The 24,295-nt window shown below is 41.0% G+C and overlaps 1 long non-coding RNA gene across 4 annotated transcripts in view; it reads left to right on the top strand.

The window, feature by feature from the left end:
* Positions 1-24,295, top strand: part of LOC135417821 (uncharacterized) — a 66,670-nt gene that overhangs the window by 26,511 nt on the left and 15,864 nt on the right. For 3 of the 4 annotated variants that reach the window (XR_010432223.1, XR_010432221.1, XR_010432220.1), the window contains exon 3: positions 18,397-18,499. The exons of the other annotated variant lie outside the window; for it this stretch is intronic. This is a non-coding gene — a long non-coding RNA (uncharacterized LOC135417821). The remainder of the gene's footprint in view (positions 1-18,396; positions 18,500-24,295) is intronic. 4 annotated transcript variants of the gene reach the window in all.

Here is a 24,295-nt window from a genome sequence, read left to right as displayed (position 1 = left end):
TCTGGAATGCTCCCAAAGGATACAGCAAGTGCTCTTCCGAAAAAAAACGTGTATGTGAGTGTCTTGATGCTGCCTCTGAAATGAGTGTGGCAGAGGTCCCCCCGCCCTGCCACCATGGTGGCACAGGACAGCCTTTCAGAGCACTGGCACCCATGTCATGGAGGAGGTGGCTCAAATGAGTGCTGAGATCTCGTACTTGTACTGTTTAAAACCAACAGTGCACAGGCCAAGTGCTGAGCAGTGCACTCTTACTGCCCCTGATGTGTCCTAGAGCTTTCCTGAGCCTTCCAGAGTTGTGTTGGGTCCAGAATGTCTCTGCTATTTTTTGCATTTTTATCCTCTCTCCTTCCCTGGAGCACTTCCTTGGAAGTGCTTATATCACGAAGGTCTGTAAAGCCACTTGTGGTTTGTAAGTGCTCTGACTTTCTGCCAGTTCCCAAGGCTAGCTTTCTGCAGCCACTGGCCACTCTGTCTCTCAAGACAGGTAGGTGGTTTTTGAAAATGTTTGCAGAACTGAAGCTGCTTTTCCTTTATAGATAAATCAATATGTTTGCCCTTTTTTTAGGAAGTGGGGAGTTACAGGTGTATTGCCTTTAGGTGTGCTGCAGTTTTTGCTTTATTTTTGCTGAAGTGCTGTAATGAGGGATACAGTTATCATGATGCTTATTTGGAGGAACTAGGAAATGGTAGATCTCAATTAATGACATCTGGTGCAGATTCCTTTTCTCCCCAGAGCCTCTTCAACAGCCTGATAGCACAGGGTAAATTTAAAGAGGGCAGGAGCTGCCTGAGGCTGCCAGAGGAGCATAAAAGAGATGTGAAAAGACTTAAGAATTAGTTTACTGTATGCTTTTCTTATATAATCCCATCTTGACCCCTTTTTCCTTACCTCACTGTAGTTCATATCCAGACAAGTGCAGTATTTCTGAAGTGCAGGCCTCGGTTGCAAAAGAAGCTAAGAGTAACAGAGACTGGCTGAAGGCAAAGTTTTAGAATGCTGCTAATAAAAATCATATAAGAGGGGGACTGAGAGAGAGGAAGAATTTCTGTGTAACTGAGCTCTCACCTGAAGCTCCCTTGAGCTCAGTTAGGGCCTATGGTTTTGGTTTTCTTTTTTGTTAGTCAGAAGTTTGCTAATAACCCAGCAGGGTTTTTGGTCTTTAATGCTTGTTTTAAAGGCAAGCAGTTAAAACTCATAATCTTCCCTTAAAACATTATATTCTGTCCTTTCTTTGCCCGTAGCAGCAAAATAAATGCTTAGGAAGAGGCATGGGCCACACAGAGGACCTTTCAGACCGAGGAGGTGGTGAGTGCCCGAGATCACACAGCTGATGACTTTGTCATTGCTTCCAGTCACAATCTGTGGTTATGAAACAGCTACTTTGAGCTCAATTATGGAATCATTGGTAAAGCTGCAAAAGCTTATGTTTTAATATCCTTTTAATACCCTAAAGGTGGAAATTAAACCCCTGAAGTCAATTGGTCACAGCGGGATGGTGGTTCTTTAATCCCTGCTGTCCCGTCTTCTGTTAGTTCTGCCTAAAATCCCATGGCTGAGCAAAGAAATACACAAGCATTTTTCACATGATACCTTTCCTGCTTGGCTCTGGGCTCACAGTTCATTGGCATTTTGTAATTAATTAATAATACATAGACTGGTTCTTGTAGGTTCCACTCGAATTCATCCATGTGCTAAGTACATCGCAGGTATCATATAAAATTTGTTCACGTGGGTCTTTTTAGAAAGTCAAGAAGCTAACACTCCAGATAGGTGCTAAGTGAGCTTTTTCAGAATCTTGTTGGATGCAACTGTTGTTTGAAAACGGTTCTGAAAATCCCATTAGCACTTACTCATCTCTTTCACACTTAGTCACTGTTTAAAATGTCCCCTATGGGCCATCATTTACACTTGTAAGTCACCTGACCATACATCTGCAGGGTTAGCACTGTAGGATGAGAGCAGATGAATAAAGACTGCAAATATTCAATAATTTCTAATTACGAGTGATAGAGAGATCACTAGAACGTTTTTTGAATTCACGTTTAGAGGACTTAATTTTTCAATATTTTGTTATTCCATCAGTTAAGAATCCCTGGAGGAAAAATTGCCCTCGATGTAAGATTAATTAGTGCTTCATCCTTTCACCTACTTTTGGACTGTGCCTTCAGAAGCATGAGAGGAAAACCCCTTGTGACTTCAGTGGAGCCAGAGTTTAATCTTTGTTACAGGGAGCAACTTTTATGATTGGGCCCAGTAAGAATATCCATGGTAACTAATGTGTGCTGTTGCAATTTCTGACATTTATTCATCCAAAACACAACACTCTGATGATAGAAAAAAAAACTTTAATTTTCAATTCTGATCCTTTAAATTATGCTGATACAACATCTTCTGGGAACATTTATGGAGTGTAATTTAATAATGATATTTTTTTCACATACAGATTGCACAATAGGTAAATTAAAATTGAAGCATTAAGGTGAAGATGTCTTTACCATAATACTGAAATGATTGTGCAATATTTACAATTACTTTATTTTTTTCCCAAATAACACTGGTGGCACCTAGAGTTTTGTTTATCAATTTCAGTTCTATATTATTCATAAGACGAGAGAAATGCATAATTTAATAATATATTTTCTCATGCTCTGTTTTCCAATTTCCTGACTTAATCCCTATGAAACCCTATTACTTGTGCTCTCAATGAATATTTATTTCACATTCACTTTATTTTGGCCTTTGTCCTAGTTGCAAAGGTTCCTGTAGCAGCACATGTAAAACCAGGATATGACAAATGGGTTGCCATATCTCTCACTTAGGTGCCTGGAGTTAAAACACCAACTCCACAGCTGAGGTAGCAAGATCAGATCTGCACTGGGTAGCAGTGCAAAAGTACACCTGAAGTCAAAAGTTACCAGATGTTCCTCCAAAAGGGCTGTAGCAACCTTCTGTCAAGTCACAGGTGTCACTAGATTAAGGAAAGCTGAGCCTCAAATTAGTGTTAATAACCAAATCCTCCGTTTCACTACTTGTGAAAATCAAGGCTTCTCTTGCTCCTGCTTTCTGCACGTGTGGGACCACGAGGTTCTGGCCTTAAGATACAAGGAAAAGTGAAGTCACAAAAATTGCAGCAGTGGAGATGTAGGTTGGATATCAGGAAAAATTTCTTTGCCACAAGGGTGGTCAAGCACTGAACAGGCTGTCCAGGAAAGTGGTGGGGTCTCCATCTCTGGAGGGATTTAAAGGATGTGTAGGTGTGGTGTGGTTTAGCAGTAGGTTAATGATTGGACTTGATGATCTTAAGAGTCTTTTTCAACATAAATGGTTCTATGATACTGTGAAAAGGAGCCTGAAATAATGAAAAATTTTGTCTCGGCCACATTTCTTGGTGTCCCATGTTCTTGGAGTTGTCTGTGCTCTTCTAGCATGCTGTTTTGGGAGACTCTTGAGTGTGACAGAGGTACATTCATGGAAGAACTATGTTGAAGGTGTGTGTCATTCTGAGGGTCTTTGGGTACTTTTGAAGAGAAGCTGGATCTGGCATTACTGTTGTCTAAAACAAGTACAGCATTCGCCAGGATCTCACCTAAGCCTTCCACCATACACCAGCAGAAGTTATTAGGGAATGACATCTCTCCTTTCTGTTGCTGTTAGGACACCCATTCATTATTTTGTGATGCCAAGTGTAAATGGAACACACCAAGGCTGAAGTCTAAAAGATCTTTTTTTTTGGCTTTGGTTTCTGCAGAATGGACACACAGCAATCCCTCTAATACTGTTACTGCACAGAATCATGTTTAAAATTGCTTCGGTGCTCTCTCTGAATCAGTAATATGAAAGAAACAAAGTGCAAAACTGTCATTTTCTGACAATACAGACACAATTGGAAGCTGTGGGCTCACTTGCAGGTCTTGTAGGGATGGATGTAACAAAGTGACATGTTTCCATTTCAGTCTTCCCAGCCCTTAACATAGTCCAGTGGCCATTGTTATAGTGTGTTTTCTTCTTTATACTTTACCTTCTTTCTTTAATGGCTGTACTGTTTACTTCAGGACAAGACTTACTGTATGGACTTTACATTTTTAACTTTTCATTATTTGACTTTCTGCAGTGCACAAGAGTAAAAAATGAATGTAGAAAAGATGCCCAGTAGTTTGGTGGAAGCTTGGTCCCAGAACTCTCCCTCCTTGTCCTGTGGTCTCTTTCCCCAATGTGCACCTGGGCCAGAGCTAATCCCACTCTCTGGAAAGGAGAGTAGGAAAACACTGAGCTGAAATGCTGCTTGGAGCAATTATGAAGCAGCTGCACACAGGTTCCCCGTCAGAGATCCCTTCTGGCAGTGAGTTGGATACAGAGGTGAGAGCAATTCTAGGGCTCAAGTGTGACTGGTCTCTTCTTTCCCTCAGGTAGGAGCTCTGTGGCCTTTCTCTCGCCCAGCATGGAGGGAACATGTTTTTAAACGAGATTCTGGGAGTCTGTGGACTTTCAGTTGAGAATGGAGGTGATGAATGCCTTCCTTACTTCAATTTTATTGCACAGAAAAACATTTTATGCTTGAGTTTTCTGGCACCAGTTCCCATGGCTTTTGAGAACAGGTAATAACTCATTCTAGAGCTTATTTAAGGCTGATAAAAGTGCTGGATTTTAAAGAAATTTCCCATTGTCACGGTGTTCCTTTATTGTCTGTTGTAGGGTTGTGCACTGATCTGAAGGACACTGGCTGCCCTTGGCTATGGTGTTTGAACTGAACTCTGCATTGTTGTGGAGTAATAGTATATGAAAATTGACTATTCATTTCAGGATTATAAACTGGGGCTGAGATCTTGGATCTCTTGAAATGAACGTGTGGCTTGTCATTGACTTCACTGGGGACATGATTTCTTCATTTTACCAGGGGGTATTTGGCATAGATATGTTGTTAAAATGAAAAACAAAGTTTGATATAATTAAAGTAACTTGGAGTGCTGAGATCTACTGAGAGATGGCTCTTCCTGTCTTAGGGTGAATTAAAGTGGATTTCTATTGTTTCAAGCTAAGCAAGTGCCTTTTTGTCCAAGTCTTGTAAATATTGGGCTTGCTCCAAGTTTGCTGTGACTGGTGATTCTTCTCATCTTCAGTGCTAACTGGTTTAAAAAATGATATTATTTTACTGTGCCTATTTGCATCATCTAAGGAAATGGCTGACAACATTTGGCAAAGGTGGGATTTTTTTTTCTCCTTATGAATAATTTAAATTCCTTAATTGAAGCACTGGGGTTTTTTTTGAGGCAGGTAAATCAGCTCCTCGAGGAAGAATGGTACTGCTTGTGTAGCATGCCATCATTAAAGTGTTCTTTAGGCCTGCCATTTAAATTTGGAAGGAAATCCATTCCCTAAAGGAATAAAAAGGCAGGATTGGTGGCCAGAAAGTCAGGGTGAGTTAGTCACCAGAAAAATCTTTTATTCATGAAATTAATAAATAAGAGAGAACTGCAAAAGACATGCTGCTGGGTTTTGTCAGAAAAATGAAATAAAAGGAATTGCAAAGCTGGCTTCCTGACAAAACGTCACTTCCAGTTTAAAGCATAGTTTAAAATCAAATGCAAAAACTGCTAATCAGTTTTGTCCTCTTTGAGTTTGTTTGTGTCTTCTATGGATATTTTTAGATCTGAAGGCTTCCTTTATCAGAACATCCACGGAGAGCTCTGTTCCATGCAGAAAGCTTGGCCTAGAGAATCCTCTTGATTTGAAGCTGATATCCTGCCACTTTCCCTGTCTCACTGCAGCAGCCCCAGAACTTGTGGTGTCCCAAACAAATAGGAATTTGGGCAGGAAGGATCCTCTGGAGACTCAGACAGCCCTACTTCTCCCTCTCCTTTATTAAATACTCATCGTAGTGATGAAATTTGTGCCTTTTGGCTTTACAAACTGAACTGTCAAAAGAAAAGTCTGTGGTTTTAAACAAAGCTCAACCTCAAATGTGACAGCTTATTTTTTGTTGTTCATTTTTTGTCTTTGCCTAAAAAGCATCTCTCTTGATATTGCACATTTTTAATCCCTGTCACCTGAGCAAGCTTCTTCTGAGAAGCAATTGAAGAGAAAAAACCAAAAAGATTTTTACTTGTGGAAGCATCCAGAAAAAGCACTCCTCTTTTTTCTTTTTGCTGTTTAAAAAACCCACCCAACTTTAACCATTAAAATTAGTAAATGTTTTATTGTGGGATTGCTTTCAAAGCAGTTCCCTAAGACGGAAGACTTTTAGGAGCCTGTGAAGTGTCCCTCTTGGGCTCAGGGACACAGGGACTCATGCAGTAAGAAGCAATCCTTGCACTCCCAGACAGAATGGAAATGAGTATGATTTGTTCTCCTGGTGCTTCAGGAGAGCCCTTTGAGAGGGTCAGAGGATCTGGTAGCATTCACTCAAGCGTCCAAACTGTGACTTTCCTTTCATGTGAGACAGGAATGACTCTGTTACATAATTCCTGTCACGTAAAGTCATTTTCAGGAAGGAAAGAATCAAACCTAGAGTCTATAAAACATGACACATCTGTAGGTTCATAGATTTGTACTTGGAAGGAAGCTTTAATACTTTTCAGTAACATCCCTGACCCTCTTTATTTTTTATTATTCCACAGTACAATTCTTGTAATTTTTTTTTAGGATACATATACCATAGGTTTGTTGGCATAAAAGTAGTTAATGAATGTCATACATGGTATGCATAATGTTAATTTGATGTTTATTCTGTGCTTCCAGTCTTACCTTAAAGATTTGAAAAGAGAAAAATAAATTTTACAATTACAGTTTTATCCACTAGACAGTGGCACCAGCGTAGCATATGACCTCCTAACTGAATTACTCTGAATCAGCTTCACTTGAATTTAACATTATAATCTCTGCTGCTGTTTTGGAAATAGAGCAGGCAGTGAATCTGCTCTGGTCTGTGTTCACTAAGCATCTACCCAGGCTCCAGCCTGTACTCATAATGGCTTGATTTTCTTGTAGCAGTTTGACCAGATGTAATTACTGTGCCTTCAAAAGACTGTCTCCTCATTTTACGTGAATTAGACCAAAAATATCATTTAGGATAGCTAGAATCCAAATGCAGTACCACTGTGTAATTAACATATCTCAGTATTCCTGCAGAAAGAATTGTGTTTCCTGCAGAAAGAATTGTGTTCAGGATGAATTTCTATTATGTTCCTGTTATCACAGCAGTCAAGGTGAAATGCCACCTGCGTTATCCCTTGCAGTCACAGAGTAGATAAGCTGTATTTTATTGTCACAGTGTGAATCAGTTGTGCAGTCTGACCTGTTGTAAGCAGGTTCTGCCACTGGTATCTTGCCAGGGGACCACTCATCTGGGGAGGGACTGGTTGTGTGTCTAATCTCAGATCCTGCCTCTGGCTGCCTTTCAGCTGTGAGACCTGGGCCAGGAGTTGGACTTTGATGATCCCTGTGGGTCCCTTTCAGCTCAGGATATTCTAGGACTCTATGACTGTGGATTCTTTGACTCTGGGAGCAGCTTAGATTTATTCACCACCAGTCTGCATAAACTTTGATTGTTTTTGCTTCATCCTACAGCAGTGTTAAACACTGGAATGGGAGCTTAGCAAAGATTTTTTGATTTCTTTTCTTTCTTCCCACTCATTTTTTCCCTCACAGAGTCCAAGAGAGTTTAGATTTGTGGAAAAGTGCACAGTCCTTTATCTGATCTTTCTCTTTTCATAGACCTGTTGTGCAACAACCTCGAAGCCAAGACCTCCCCTACCTCTGCTTCCTTCTGTCAAGTCCCCTTAACAAGGATGGAGTGGCTGACTTGGGTTTGGAAAAGCTCTCCTTGGTTGGCTGAGGCCCTCAAGCTGCTTCCCTCCAGGTTACATGACTAGAATTGGCCTGTGTAGCTCTATCTTCCTATTTAAGCTTCTGTAGAAAAAAGAAGTCATTCAAAGGCAACAGAGCTTTCTGGCAGAAATCCCCTTGTTCAGCTGGCTGGGAGTCTTTTGGGCTCAGTGACCTTGAATTCCTTTTTTGCAAAAAAGGCACAACTTTTTCCTTATTTCTAATGGCTCCTGCCACATCATGGATGATCTAGTCCTTTCACTCTAAGTGATGAAGCTGATATTCCCTATTGCGTATTCCCTGTAGCTGTTATGTATTCCCTGAGTTTTCAGATGTTACATGGAATATGGGGCAAAAAATTGATAAATAGGACCTGACCCTTCTTTCTGTTGCCTTTCTGGAGGCAGCTCACTTCCCCTGCTAATAAATTGATGACTATGTGCTCCCCTTGTTATATCTGATGAGACTGATAAATAGCAAACACTGCAAAAGCAACTAGTGCCTCCAGTGTTTATCTTGCTCAGGGGCTGCATCCCAGGTTTAGTTTTTCTTCACTGGAGTTGGAAGACATGGAGAGAGAGGGAAATACAGGGTAGGTGTGGTGGTGGCAGTGTTGCTGTGTGTGCTGACGTTTATCAGCACTTCCTTCTGTTTACTTCTGCATCAGATGAAAAGTCAAGAGGGTTTGTACACAACTAGAGACTTTAGCACTTCCTTTGTGCTATCTTCTTTCCTCTTCCCAGTTTCAGAGACCTGGTGGTTAGAGAGAGGCTCTTGGGGATAAGCTCTGAGTTGTTGATGTGATTGCCAGCTTTCCTTTTGCCTTCCCTGTCTTGGTGATGGAAAAGGCTGGTGGATGTGTGTGCATTCAAAATTTAAGACTTCCTAAAATGCCAGTGAGCAGGTGGTAGCATTTGGCTTTGTTGTGTTCTGAGATTTGGTTTTTGAGAAAAAGGTTCATTGCAAAGTGTCTCAAATGTCTCAAATTTCAATACTTTTATGCCTAAGAAATGCCCAAATGTAGTTTCTTAACGCTTTCAAATCAACTAACCTACTACTATCTCAACTACTAACCAAGCCAATGTCTTCTTACAGGTCAAACCTGTGTTTATACTGCAAAGGTGTGAAATAGAGGTAGAACATAGCTGGCAAGTCAATATACTGTGTCTCAGGGAAAGTTTTTACATTTAATTACAAATATGACATAAAATTTGGATTTTTGATAGGAAATCATCTGCAACTTCAGCAGTGTTTGAAGAAATGTTATGGCTGATCATAAATGAGAAGGACATTCATTGTGAAAGGTACCTTTCCAGTCAACCTCCACTCTACTGGTTTTCTACAGATCTCTGCTTCCAAAAGTGCTGAAACAGAGCTCATGATTCCTCCACTGTGAGTCATCTTATTCCTCTATAATTAAGGTGAAATATCAGTTTAATAAAGTGAATGTAATGACTGAGTTTGAGCCCTATGTTAACGGGGAAAGTTACTGACATTCTTTTCTCTAGATTTGCATACAGGAGTCATTGTCTGAAGAACATATGTCTGTTTTCAGACTCAGTCCTAATTTCATCAAACTGGGCTTCATGCCGTATTCTTCCTATTATTATTTCATACAGAAGATCAAACTTGAGAAATATTCCTGCCGAAATTTTTAAGTTTCACACTTCAAATTCAGGAAAAAAACTACCTAATTGAAAATAATTTTTCAAAATTTTAATTAAGCATATTTGTTACTTTAATAAGCAGTTGAACTTAGTTAACTTTTTGATTGGCACTCAGCAAGTTCCCCTGAGTGTGATATGGGCTCAGCTGAGTAAAGAGCAGCCTTTTTAATTAGTTTTCCTTGAGGGCGTGGCTTTGTGTTTGCTTATCACTATGTTGTTAGTACTGTTAATGATTTGGTGGCAGCAGCTGCAGGTAAAGGTGCAGGGAAGATGATTCTGCCTCCTTCACCCCTCCAGGATCTGGATTAAAATAGCTATTTTTCACAGTAGGGGCAAATAGTAGCAGAGAGGTAGTGTTGAAGAGCACAAAGAGTTTTCTGCCTTCCAAGTCTGCCATTGTACCTGACCTGCTGGACACAGTCTCTTCATTAGTTGGTCTGTGTGACAGAGATTAATAGCTGCTCCAGAAAGCCAGTTTCAAAAAAGAAAAACAGCTCATACTCTACTCCCATAGAAAATTTTCAATACAAAAAAATGTTTTGCAGCACATAAAGTGTTCAGCAACTAAAACAGAAATGATAGTTCATCAGAAATTATCCAGTGAGAATGTTTTCAGGTTTAATCGCTCTGCTGTTTTACCAGTTCATGTTGTAAGCACCTTTGGAAATGCCATACAATTATTAGCCTAGTATGGAAATGTTCTTAGACATTCAAGTTAGTTAAGAAGGCATGAAAAAAAATAGTCCAAGGAAGACTAGGCCCTGCTGAGTAAACCGTAAAACTGAATGCACATTACTTCTGCAGAACCTCCTCTGCTCTTAAATGTCCCGTTTCCAAATCCAAGAAGGATGGGAAGTGAAAGGATTAGATAAACACAGTATGTCTTTGTTTTCATGTCTCTACGTCCTGTGGTTCAGATCTTCAAAGTCCAGCACCACTGTTCCTGACAAGGTGGCCTTTTCAGCAGCAAAGGAAATGCCATGAAGTAACATCAGCAAAGCTCACAGAAGTGCAAAAGCACTTTAACGAAGGCAAATACTTTGTATGTGTCATTCCCTTTTTGCCCAAATGTAAATTAAGTGTTCACTTCACATTGTTGGTACTTCATGCATCTCACATTAGTATGTAGAAGTGGAAGCTAAGCTAGTCCATTACAGTGATTCATATTCTGTCTAAGGAACAAACATTTTCTGATGGGACTGGGGACTGAAGCATATTAATGCTGTTGAAATTTTCCAGCTTCCAAAACAGACAGAAAAAGAAATTGTTACAAGGAATACAACTAGAAAAGCTAATATTGCTATCTGTGCAGGTACAGTGAAAAGGCAAGTGGTCTCCATCTGTATTGCCTGGCACTGTGTGCTGTCTGGTTTTTATCAGCTGAGCTGTGCAAGCACATCAGAGCAGGAGGTGCTGGCTCTCTGTGATGTGCTGCTTCCCTGACCTGGTTCCTGGGGGCAGGAAGGGGGGATCATTCGGTCATGCTGTCCACTGAACTCAAAGTAGCAGTGGGATTTTTAATTCCTCTGTCATTAGAAGATCCTCTTACACCTTTGAGAGGATTAACAGAAAGTGATGGTGACATTTGGGGCAAGTTTCAGGAATATGTTTGCCTGGCAATGAGAAGTGGATGGGGAGAATTCAGCTGGTCTGCAAACATGTATTTTCCCATATCATGCTCTGCTGTGGCTCACAGCCCTCCTCCCATCAGATCAGTGCTCTGTCCACCCCAAATGATTTAATAACATTTCCTCTTTAAATAACAGTAATTAGTTATGGTTTCCTAGAGGCTCAGAGGAACACAACTGAGCATTTTTTTCTGTGCGTTGTTGCTTATTTTTTCTGAGTCTGCTGCACCGAGTAGCTGTGCCTGGTGAAAAGGCTCTTGCAATGCATCAGGGAGACAAATGTATTTCATTTGTGATTTCAGTGATTTCCATATATGAGAGTATCCTTAGAGATGTCTGTGCATGAAATAAATGCAGTTGCTCAGGTTGTTGCCTAAAAGAACAAGCATACGGAAATTAAATATGCCACTAAGATGCTCTCATTTTCTCCCTATTCTCACTGATGCAAACCTCCATCTGTCTGCCCAGCCCTGAACGCTCACTCTCATTTGCCACAAACACCTCTCCTCCACCTTCTGCCAAACACTTGCTCTTTCCAACATTCTGACACCACTACAAACTGCAGGCTCTCTGTGAGGACATCCCAAACCATTGCTCCCTCCCATGCCAGCCTGTAGCTTAATTCCCAGATCTGCCACGTGAGGGTGAAGAAGTGAAGAATACAAGCAGAGAAAGGTTAAGTCACCTTGAGCTACAGTGATTTAGTATTTTTCAGTGCCACTGCCTGAGAGGTGTAGAAGAGTGTAGAGGTGGACCAATGCAGAAAGGATCAGTATCCAGGTGACTTGAACTATGGCCAGGAGGTTCCTGTTGGCAAATTTAATACAGTTTTCTGAAGCGACCTGAGAATCTGGCCTGCCATTTTTTGTGAAGTGCTTTGTGCCCTGTACTTTTTTGTAAAGTATTTTGCCTTGAATCCTCAAAGGGTGTCTGAAAGCACCCCAAAGACAACAGGAACTCAGACAATGACTTTCATCTGTGTCCTTCTGCTTCCTATGATCTATTCTTGGGTCAGACTGTGCCTTATTCAAGCAGGTACAATATATATCACTAAGTGTATGATATAAGGGGTGAACGATTCTCTTTATGCTGTTGTTCCCCATGTGTTGCTCCTGACATGTGGCTATAACTGAATTTGCTACTTTGACAAAGGAGGGTGCAGTGGGGTAAGGATGCAAGGATCCCATTATTCTTCTCTCTGTCTCTCCCTTCCTGCCTGCTCTGTCAGATTTGCTTGGGTGCAGTGGGGAGGACCCAAAGAGCTGGGCGATGCTTCTCCGGTGCAGGCAGCAGTTCCAGGTGGGACCAAGTGCTGTCATTCCGTGTGGTCAGTGTAGCAACAGAGCCACAATACAGGTGAGCAGGGCAGCAAATGCCACCACTGGGACTGTATGGCAGTGGTGTTCAGCTGGGAATGTGCACAGGTTTTGTATCTGTGGGAATTTTATGCCTTCTTTTTGTACAGCTGGTGCTGGAGAGCAGATGGCAGCTTGGTGTGGGCTTTGGTGTGTCTCAGAGAGGCAGTTCCTTTTGCTCCTTTGCAGAGGTGGCCCCAGTGGTGCTAAAGCAGCATGTTCGGGTTCCTGTGCTGGGTTTTGCCCATGTCCCTTCTCACACAGCTGGGAATTCGTTATGTTTTAACCTTGACCTGAAAACTTTTTTCTAGGTCAAAGACTCAAATACTTCTAACTGAAAGTTCAATTCATCTGAGAAAGGACTAAAGCAATCACACAAGTTCACTTTTCTCTGCTAGACACTAAGTGCAAATCGGTTGATGCAGATGGGTTTCTCTCTTCAAGGGACAGTGCTCTAGAGGGCAGGCTTTCCCTATTTTGGGACAAGCATTTCCAGCTAAAGCCCAATTCAGTCAGCCCAAACAGCATTTTGACTACTTAGCTTTCTCTGTATTCATAAATCAGACAAGTCAATAATTGTTTAAAATGTGAAGGCTTTAATTTGCTGGCATTACATGTGAAGTAAAGGCAGCATTAAATTAGAGGTGCTACTGTGGTGAGGTCGTGGTGTCTCTGTCACCTTTCCAGTGATGTGGGCTTTTCTTTCCCATTGGTATTAAGCACGTTTTTTTGTTGAAAATTAGTAAGGATCACCAACTAGAAACGCAGTTATTTTAAGTTTTTTTGTTGAACCTGTTGCAGTTTCAGAGAATGCACCACTTTAAGAGAATGTGTTGCTCTTTCATAAAAGCATTTCTGTAAAGAAGTTGCTGGGGGGGCTCTGGTCCTCTCAGCAGTGGTTTTGGTCACCAGGTCTTTGGTGGTGGTGAAAAATTCTGAGGTGAAACAACAGTGTCTTATCGTGCAGGGTCTGGCTTAGTGTTTCTATGGCTGCCCACTTACAGACTGACAGATGGCCAGGGGGATTTAAAAAAATCTTTAATTATTGATGTTTGTAGTGAAACTATCAATGTGGTCTGAAATGGTCTAACTACACTGTGATCAATGGAGTTGGTACAGTCTGCCTTTCCTGAGGAACTGCTGTGGGCATCACGGACTGTGTGCTGTCGGCCTGGGGTCACAACCCGTGTGTGAGGTGCACAAGGACTCCCCAGTAACTGAGATCAGCAGCACTCTGGTGTGGTGGAGAATGGCATTTCTCCTCCTGGCTTATGAAGCTGCTGATCCACTTCTGGTCAGCTCTGCACCAAGCTGAGATGTGCTAACGTGCTCTCAGTTGCCAAAATGAGTTTCTGGAGTGAGTGATCCTGGAAAAAGGAGTCTGCAAGAATACAAAAGGAAGCTGACTTTATTCAGTATTTTATGATTCTGTTTATTTTTATATCCTATGTATAAAAGCTAAGGGGGACAAAAGCTAAGATAAAAAGGATAAGAAAGAGCTCTAAATTGTTGAATAAAATCCTGTCTTCCTTTTCTTTGCTCCTGGGCTGGTCAGTAAGGGTAGAGAAATAATCGTCTCTGTTTGTGACTGTGTGTTTCAACAGAGTGAGGAGGCTGAGATCTGTAAAAAACGGTGAGAGACAGTGTATAATTTAAATATCAGTTTGAAATGTCTGTCTCCTAATTATGATGAGTTTGATTTTTTTCTTTCTTTTTTTTTTTTTCTCCAGACCTTTACAGCTTGCCTTTTAAGGCATTCACAATCTTTGGACGTGGGGTGAAATGATTAATAGCCTGTATTGATTTTTTTAAAATAAGGAGATACAGTAGCGTGAAGCAGGGGACAGCAAACTTAAATTTTCCATTATGTTTTCACTCCTGGAGAGAGTGCTTGGAAATGACTACTGCTATTGGAATGTCAGTGAGTTTCTGAACATTAACAGTCCGTTCTTGTGTTTCTTTTAAGGCTGATAAATGCTTTCATTTACATTTTTTTCTCCTGCTATATTCTCTATTCTCTTAGGAAGTGATCACATTAAATGGGACTTTAAAACAAAGTGTCAGAAGAAATAGATTAGTTGTCTGTCTGTCTGTACATGATTACCAAATGATCTGTACATTAAAATGGTGGAGCAATGGGGCATGCAAATAAAAAAAAAATCATTTTTAAGGGATCTGTGAGATTTAGAAAGCCAATTACTATTCTGCCAATGGAGAATTTTTCACTAAACATGTCCTAGTAAGTTTAAATGCCTATTAATTAATGTTTAACTGTTTCTTAATGGCAGTGAAGTCTAGTGACTGTATGACTTCCACATGAAAATTAGTCTGACGTTGGCTCTGTGGAACGGGGAGATACATCACTGTTAATATGGTAGCCCATTTATTACCCTGCTGTCTTAATTCAGCTGCATTCAGGGGCAGTGAATTGAGAAGATCATAATCAGTTTGGGTAGGAATATAAATTAGAGGAATGTCACGGAGGTGGCTGTGCCCCAGTCTGAAGGCTGAGGGAGCTGTGTGACAGTGCTGACCCTGCTGCTCCCAGCCACAACCTGCTGGGAGCAGACCCTGGCCCTGGGCTACGGAGATGCCGTTGTTGGTGAGGGCTACATAAGGCACCTGGAACACCTTCCACTGAAATGTCTCTTACAGTTCTATTTGGAGCAAAACTGTGGTAGATTTTTCTCTATCCAACCCGTCTTTGTTGCAATCAAGGTTTCCAGTGAACCACTAAGTGCACTTAATGCTTCAGATCTTACCACAGACCTAAATTCCTGTCTTTGTCCCAGTCCAACCTGTCCACACCTTTCCAAACAAAATCTCTGTTGCTGATAAAAGGGAGCTTTGTCTTAGAGAGGCTGGAGTAGCACCAACAGGAATGGGGGCACAGAGCTGCAACATTCTTATCTACCACCTGGATTCAAATAGACCATCTTGCCATGGGGCTACAGGAGCAAACAAAACCCCAAAGCTGACCTCCAGCAGCCACATGTAAGGCATAGGATGCAAACTTAAAGGCCCATGCAGTGTACTCAGATGTATGCAAAGATGGTATGGCCTATGACTGTGAGCTGACTTTTTCAGTGCTGCAGTAATTTATAGGACAGTCTCTGGCCTGTGTATGATTCAGGAAGGAATTTGGTCAGTACAGTGTTTTAAAAATAAATGTGAGATAATCTGGGCTGTTGGTTGGAGTTTTTTCTTGCCTCAGGTATTTCAGCTTATAAAGTCTAGCATTGTTATTTCAGAGGTACTGATGATCTGGCATTTTGGCCCAATCAGAATGATTTTTCACTCCTGACCTGACATCTGTAATTTCCAGTTATTTTTCTTTCTAAGTTGATGAGTTATGAGAAGGACCAGAAAGAACCAAACTCTTGATCTCCTCTGGTGTGGTTAGAGGCAGAGTACTAAAACCTCCAAATAATGATCTGCTTGCAAAATCCTATCCTGTTCTGCCTTAACCTTGGAATTCCTCTAAAGTTGAGGATCTTAAAAGAAATTTTGCTCCCATGAACTGCTATCCCTGTAGCCATCACTGAGCCCATTCCCTCTTGTCCATGGGAACAAAGCATCACCACCGTCCTTTAGCAGCAGGTCCCGTGCCATGGATGCACAGGCACAGGCACAGGACTGGAGCAGGAGCCACATCAGGAGGGAAGACTTGCAAATGCCTGTGTTCATTCTGCCAGGAAGTCTCTGAAGACTTCAAGATAATGCAGAGTTATAAACAGCTTTCTCATCCTTGGCTTGGAGCTGGAGCAAGTGTGAAGGCTAGTCTTCCAGGCACCACCCTGCTCCTCTATCCACAGACAGTTTTGAGCCAAAGGCTCTGAAACCCTTAAAATGGTGTGCAGGTTTTCAGGGAGGGGTGTGTGTGTCTCAGTGCTGGGCCTGCACATTCCTCATGGTCTTTTTCTTTTGCTGTCCCTTTGGTTTCTGCATGCTGTAGTTAGAATTTCCTAATATGGCATTAATGACTTGCAATTTGAGAAGTAAGGCCTGGATTTGGTGTGGAACTTTGTCCCTTAGCAGAAACTAGGACCATATTTCATGTTTCCAGGCTTGATTCTGGTCTCTTCTCCATTTCTCTGCCATACTCAGTTTCTGTACTATGAAACTAGGAAACCCAACACCAAGAGCTTCAGTGAGTGATCTTGCTACCGTTTCCCCCCCCGTTTAGAAAGGTACCTGGTAACTTCATCTGTACATCAGCTGTCAAAAATAGTCAACAATAAGATTTATTTGAGGTTTACTCTACTTTTTTCATGTTGATCCTGATTGTTAAATAACAGAGCAAGAATGACTACCTCTGTATAAAATTAAAAAAGACTGCAAAAGATGAATAGTTCATGTAAATGATTGTAGAATTGTATTGAGCACCTTGCTTCAAAGTACTGTGCATGGATGCTTGAAATATGACTAATCATTAATTCAGTGAAAGAGAAAGTTGAGGATTTCAGTATTACTAGTGTATTGTTCTGGAAAAGATGTTCAGAAGATGAAGCTTAACAGTTTGTGAAATCTTTTTTTCTTTTAACTTTTAGAAAGGTTGCCCTTAAACTTTTACTTCTGAGAGAGGCAAAATGGTTTAGATTGAATTAAAATGCACCTGATTTTTCCCTCCAAACATGAAATAAACACAATTTAGCTTTTTCCTTGCTGTTATATTTTCCCCCCTCTCATTCTAGTATGCGTATTAGCCTTGGTCTCATGTGAGATAGTACTTCAGTTTGAATAATTTACCTTTATTCAGTATTGCCAAAGAGAAGATGTTGAGAATTCAAAAGGCAGTTGAGTGACTTTAATAGGCTCTACAACTTGAAATTTTAAGTAAAATGAATAGTAAGTTTGTGTTCCCTGCCAGTTTACTCGTGCTACTTTAGAGTGTGTTTCTTCTGGCATGTGCAGGTTCTACACCTGTATGTTCTTGAAAAAGCTCAAATCCTTGTGCACTCTCTTAACTCCAGTACTGGAGCTTTACCGTGGACTTCATTATACCAAAGATTCTCTTTAAGTCGTGAAAGTTTACAATGCTGTCAATAGTTTACAAAATATACTGACTGTCTGGGTCTACATACATGTGAGAAGTGTGTTCTCATTAGAAAACTGCAGTTTGTCTTGTTCTGGAAAATGAAAACAAAAATTACACAAAGAAGGGAGAGAAAGTATTTGTTTTCAAATACGGGGAGACAGAGTGTTGAGGAAGAAACAATTTGTTTAAGTGTTTCTTGGCACAGATCTCTCACGCTTCGATAGTTGGTAAAGAGAAGTAATGGGCACATTCTAATCCAGATACTTTTGGCTTTCTTTTGTAAGGCAAAATAATGAGCATGATCCTGGAACTCATTGACTAAAATGAGAGAGTGTCTCCTTTGTTCTGCCCAAACTGTCCTGTGCATTGATGTCTCTGGAGAAGGGAATACTAAAGGGTGGTTGGATCTCATGAGGAAGTTGCAATAAGGATCAGTGACTGGGCCCTGCAGTCAAATTCAGAGAAGAAATCGGACAAGTGTGTTAGAGTCTGTTCCCAGCAGTGCAGCTGGACCGAGCCCTGGGACAAAGCAGCACTGGGTTGGAGGCATAGCTGCTCTGTGCACTGGGGCCCAGTCGCGTTTCCATGAGCTGAAGCACAAGTGGTGAGCTCTGCACAAGGCACCCACTTGCCGTGGCACAAAAGCAGCGGGTACCGGTGTGGCTGTGAGCTCACTGTCTGTGGGCTGTGACTGCCCTCAGCCAGAAGCCTTGGGCTGCTCTCAGCTGCTCAGCCTCAACACCCAGGAGTGGGCTGAAAATAACTGTGAGATGTGCCCACCAGTTCAGAAAGAAAGGCAAAATTTTTGGAAATCTCATCTAGTGGGATTATATCTTGCCATTTAAGACATATTATTCTGTGCAGCTAAAATTAAGTTTTTCTTTAGCCCTGTCATGGACTGCATTAATATCACAAGTATGCTGGAGCTGAGCATGAGAGTATCCATCCAGCTGTACTGTAAAGCCATTGCTGCAGTGCTCCTAGAAATGGTAAGTCTCTGGTATTTTGTCAGTCCTTATTAACAAATACCAGAATGGAAATTGATGATCAGTCTTAATAAAAGAAATGATTGTGCAATTTACATCAAGACAGTTTTAATAAAATATCTACTCCTTAAATGTGTGTAATTAGACTTACATATTCACATCACTGCAATTAGAAGTTGGTATTTAAAGGGCATGCTTCCCGTTTCATGTGCTTTTAATCACTCTTCTCAAGTTTGCTTTTTCAAATTGCAATGTTAAGGTAAATACAGTCGTTTGCTTTTTCCCCCCTAGGCATGTAATATTTTTTCCTCTGGAATGAAATTTGTATATTTGGTTTGGCTTGTGCTAATCTGCAAAACAGATAAATAAATAAGGAGGTAATCCCATTCATCACTGAAGACTTTCAAACCTTTTAAGAAGTGTGGTGGTAAACAATTTTTTTTCCAGTGTTGAAATGTTCTGGTAACAGTAACTCTCTGAATACAGCTTAAGCTTCCTCTCTTCCCAGCCACATGTCTTTGCTCCCTAAACCAAAGACCTTACTACTGTCTCTAGCAGATAAAGAACATGGATTGCAAACTGTCTGATCAGCTTCTGACCCTGCACAGGCTTCCCTAGCCCTTTGGCCAGACTGACAGGAGTGTTTCCATGAAAGGCACTTCCAAAGTCAGTGGGGATTACTGCAAAGATCCGAGGGAAGCATGCCTGTGGTTCTGCTCACGCCACAGCCCTGCAGTGGAAGGTGCAGTTGCCATCCCTCCGACACAGTGAGCTGTGCTGGGAGTGCTGTCACAGCAGCCTTGGACTGGCCTTGGGGCACAAACCATGGCTTGGAAGGTTCCTCTGAGCAGGCAACTGCCTCCAGCTGCGTCTCAGCCTTCTGCCAGGAGACTTAACCCCCACTGCCCTTGATGTGTCACACTTCCCTCTGCCTCCCAGAACACTGTTTTTTCCTGAAGGCACCACAGACCCTACACTGTTGTGTTCCTTCAGGAATGGATCTGCAGTGCTGCTGGTGCTGAATGGTAACTGCATGTGGGAGAAATTTATTTTGCACTTGAAGTAGCCTGTATTCGTAGGTCGTCTTAGGAGGGTTGCTGCTTCAGAACCCGAACTTTTCTGGATTATGTGAAGACTTAACATTATACAGAGACTAAAAAAAAAAAAAGGTTAGCTAGTGACTAGGATGACATTAATAATTCAGCACATTGAAATGAAAGATGAAAATCAGACAGGCAATAAGTTAATGCTTATGTTCTGCTGACCATACACTTTTCAGTTTGAAATGCTTTCTCATCCACTGGCAAAAATGCTAATGGCTGGACTAACCCTGTGGTCCAGCTGCCCTTCTTTCACTTTGGCAACCACTGGGGGTTGGTTTATCTGTCTGTTTAAGAGTATGTAGAAAATGGTATTTGTTTCGCATATGCCAGTAGAAATAAACTGCATTTTCACTTCTAATTTTTCTTTTTCGTTCTAGTCCTCCCTTCTGATATCCTGAGTTAACCTTTCATTCCCTGTGTTTAAAAGGATGTTGGCTTTTTTTTTTTGCTATTTCCTTCTCTTTCTTTTTTCCTTTTTCTTTCTTTTCATATCCATTTTTCTTTTTTTCTTCTTCTCTTGGTTTGTCTTTCCTTTTTTCCTATTTTCCCTTTTTTATTTTCTCTTATCTTTTTGCCTGTTTCCATTTTTATTTCTTATTTTTCCCTTTTGTCCTTTCCTCTTTTTTATCTTTTTCCTTTCCTTCTTTTTTTTTTTTTTTTTCCTTATCCCTTTATCCTCTCTGGTAAGTGGTGCAAAGTCTTTGGCCAGCTGGGGACCAGGTAGTCTGTTGTAGAGACACTGAAAGGTTCTTCTGCATCCTGGCATGTATCTGGAACCACAACCTGTGGATGGAGAACAGGAGGCTGAAGCAGCTCCAGGGTTCTGCTGGTGAGCTGGGTCCTGCAAAGGGCTGTAGGTGGGTTACAGGCACCCTACAGACCCTGGCTCAGGGCTCTGCTCTCAGGTCTTGGTGTGGATAATGATTTTTCTTTTACGGTCCTTAGGGCAGGTTGAAGCAATACAGATCCAATTTCTCCCATCCCAGACCTGTAGCAACAGTCATAAATTCTGTGGTTAAAATTATCCAGAACTCTTGGTTTCATCTCTGTCTGTGCATGTAAAGCTAAGCAGAGACAGTGATTCAGATTAAATTCTTTGTTCTGTTGTCACATACTTAGCTAGGGAATCACCTTTTTCTCTTTTGACATCTTGTTTTGCTGCTGTGTAGAGTGAGAAGCAATTTGGTGACTTTGCAGTCACTAAAGAAATGATGACTGCAGGAACGTGAGAGAACGAGTTTAGGAAGAACTAGCACTGCTGGAGGAAACTATGATGGCCCTTAATTGCATTTATCTGTAGCGGCAGATAACAGTCTGTCCTTTAGCATCTTTTATGGTTCCAAGTGCTCCTGCAACCCCAGCCTTACCCCCATGACCATTGTGGAAATGGCCATTTCCCTGCCAGAAAGGAAGGGAGCGCTGCTGATTTGGATATAGAGGGAACTACTCTTATTTATTCCACCCCACATATGGTGCTTAAATGCACCAGAATCTGTGATGTTTTTCCAACATTGCCTTGGCAAAGGGGAAAGGTGAGGACTTGTGGCTTTTGGACACGTGGTTGCAAAGCTCCACAGGTCAGAGTGTTTGTCAGGGTAAGGATGGTGGGGAGAAAGAGGGCAGTGTGGTCTGAGCTGCAGCTTACAGCACCTTCATAAAATGGTCTTCTCTGGGGGACAGCTTGCCTGTCACTCCTTGGAGAACATGAGAATGAGTTACTTCCTCCCAGACTGAGCATCTGTAGTGTTTCTTCTGTGGCTTTGTCCCTTTTGTCTTATAAGCAGTGAAGAGAAAACAGATTTCATAATTGACTGAGCCCCAGTTTTTTCTTTAGTTTCAGTATAATTTCCCAGCGCACACTGATACCGTGTGCTTAGTTTTTCATACATGCTCAGTTCTGAATACAATATTCTGAAGAACTGACTAACATCAAAGATGTTTCCAAAATCAATATTTGTATAACATACCAGTGGAATTCTGCTGAAATGGTGCTGTCTTGTATGGCTTTGGATATGCACAGTTTAGAATCACCAAATAGCATGCAAGGTGAAGAATTGCAACTGAAAACTAAACATGCTGTGGAAGGTGTTATATTTAATAGAAATGTGACTGTTTCAACATCACTATTATACTGCAAGTAAAATGAAAAAGAGAGTGATCAATAACAAGTTACTTTTAACTCCAGCGTCACATTCCATAGATTACTGTAGCATGGGACCCTTGTATAACAAGGAATGAATGATGCTCCTCGTGCGATGGTGTGGACAAAGAGGATTTATTCAAACTCGCGCGCTCTTTTATCCTTACATATCATGTGACTTTCTTAACCAACCAGTTTACTAACTCTGGGGCATGCTCCTTGGGCTCTGTACCTGGGCACATCCTCTGTGCCACCTTGACACGCCCCTACACATCCCCTCTTTTAATTATATTAAGAAGTCACAAAAACAGTATGAACAGAAATGCAAACAACAATGCAAACAACAATTTTAACAATCAGAACATTATAAAACTTCTAAGCTTCACAGTGATCCGGCACATTGCTTTGCTTAGTTTCTTAACTCTAATGTAAACCTTTTTAAAACCTTCTTATATTCCTATAGGGTGGTGCAACTTGGATAATTACTTTATTAACTTGGGGCTTATCTTAACTGTGTATAAACTTATAACTTTTTTAATCTGAGGGTTTTTTAATAACTGGGGATTTCAAACTTTATTTAAGAACAGGGTAATCTTAGCAAACTACAATTTCTCAAAAGCGACCTGTGGCTGAGGTAGTGTTATTTGTGAGGTGTTTGTTTTTTATTATTAGACCAGTCACATAACTATTTTCATTCACACACTCATACATACGTCGGTGGCCACCGCACTGAACACACACATGAACACACACACACACACATTCCAGAGACTGCTTTTCACCACGTTGGTCATTTCTTAATGTAAACTTGAAAACATAACATAACTCTTTTCCAAACTTCTGCGTTGCTCTGGTTCCTGCTGCTGTGGTCACATATTTGAATAGGGTTTTACACACCTGGAAGAAACCTGCTTGAGTTCTTTCTTATAACTTTTAGGCATAGCTTTCTCTCCATGTCACAAACCTAGGTATCTCATCCATCGTCCTGAAATCAAATCTTACTATGATTAGCAACTTGGGAGAAACAAACGCCTGAGGTGTGTGCTGCTTTTCAGACCTGCTTCTTTCAGCACTGTCACAACTCAAAAATTGATAACATACATGGCTTTATACAGATGTTCTTACAGGTTACACCAGTTCTCCCCCCTTTTGTTTAAACTTAGCATGTGTTTCAATATGTGTTTTTACTGTTTTATGGATTAGTGTGAATTGCTTGACGTGAGAATTTTCCTATTTCATAGGAATTTAGCTGCTTATTATTAATGTTAATCTATTTTAGAGTACCAAAGGTTTGCTAAGCAACTAACTCATGTGTTTTACACTTTTGTGTTTTGTCTAGTGGATGTAGTAGTGGTTATGTTTTGTGAATGTATATCTATTTGCATGTACAATTTCAATATGTCTAATTCAAAAATGTATATCTCTGATCACCAAGCCTCATTTGCTATTAACTCTCTAGGGTGGTTTCCTGACAGTGTGGCATACTTTGATGATGTAGCTTTATTGATTGTTATTTTGAATGGTCTCTTAGAGAACCTGTATTCTGATGGAGAATGAATGAAGCAATTGCTTGCTTTAAAACTCTGGGTATAGTGTTAAACATTGCTGCTATAGCAGCTTTTCAGTTTCTGTCAGTCATTGGCTGTGGCAGGTCAGGATGTGATTTTGCGTGCATTTGTGTACAAATCATACCTTTTGTAACTCACAGGAACCAACTAGAACGCATTTCAAAAAACAGGTAAGGGTTAACAATATCTCAAGGAAATTAACTTTCAAAACAGATTATCAACTTCATAGCATAATAAGCACAATCATAACATCAAAGGATTGTTTTAAATTTTTCTCAAGGTAATGACAATCAGTCCAGAACTACACAGGAGCTTAGTTCATGGCTTGTAGTTTTCTCACTGTTCCGTGGCAGGATTTATTTAAGTCTATTGCAGCATTTGTGCTTTCCTAGATGCATGTGTGAAGGCCCTGAGGCCTTTCATTGGTTCAGATTTGCATCTGGTGTGGCTTTAAAGGTAAACTGTTGATTTCTGCCACAATCTGTGCTTAAGGAGATGGATTAAAATATTACCACCAAACTTGCCAGGGCATCTTGAAATCCAGCGTCCTCAGCTGTCATCCTATCCAAATTGTCCTTTCAAAACTGGAATGTTGGTAAAGGCAGGATTTCTTCCGTCCAGTTCTTCAGTCGTGCTCTGCCCTAAATGACAAGCTTACAAACTCAATAGCAACTTACACAGATTTAGGTGGTGGGGTATGACTGAGAGAGCTGTTTTAGAACCAACAGCGGGCTTCTCTCAGTTTGATCCCACTGAAACAAAGCTGCAATGCTTCATACCTGCAGGAAACAAAAACTAGGCTGATTTGCCTGTCAGGATCTCTCCTGTTTTGTTTGCCTTTTGTTACCTTGGTATAATTCTCTAACATCTGGTTTGCCTCAGCAGCTAGCAATTCGTCAGACTTTAAGTTGGAGTTCTCCCCTAGCAACACAAGGAGAGGGTGTAGGTTCCCTCTGTTTATGGCTAAAACCGGTTTTAAGCAACTGGT

Source organism: Pseudopipra pipra, chromosome 8 (assembly GCF_036250125.1).
Source record: "Pseudopipra pipra isolate bDixPip1 chromosome 8, bDixPip1.hap1, whole genome shotgun sequence".
Lineage (NCBI taxonomy): Eukaryota > Metazoa > Chordata > Aves > Passeriformes > Pipridae > Pseudopipra > Pseudopipra pipra.
The sequence above is the reverse complement of the archived record's forward strand: the minus strand, read 5'-3'. Positions and strand labels throughout refer to the sequence as shown.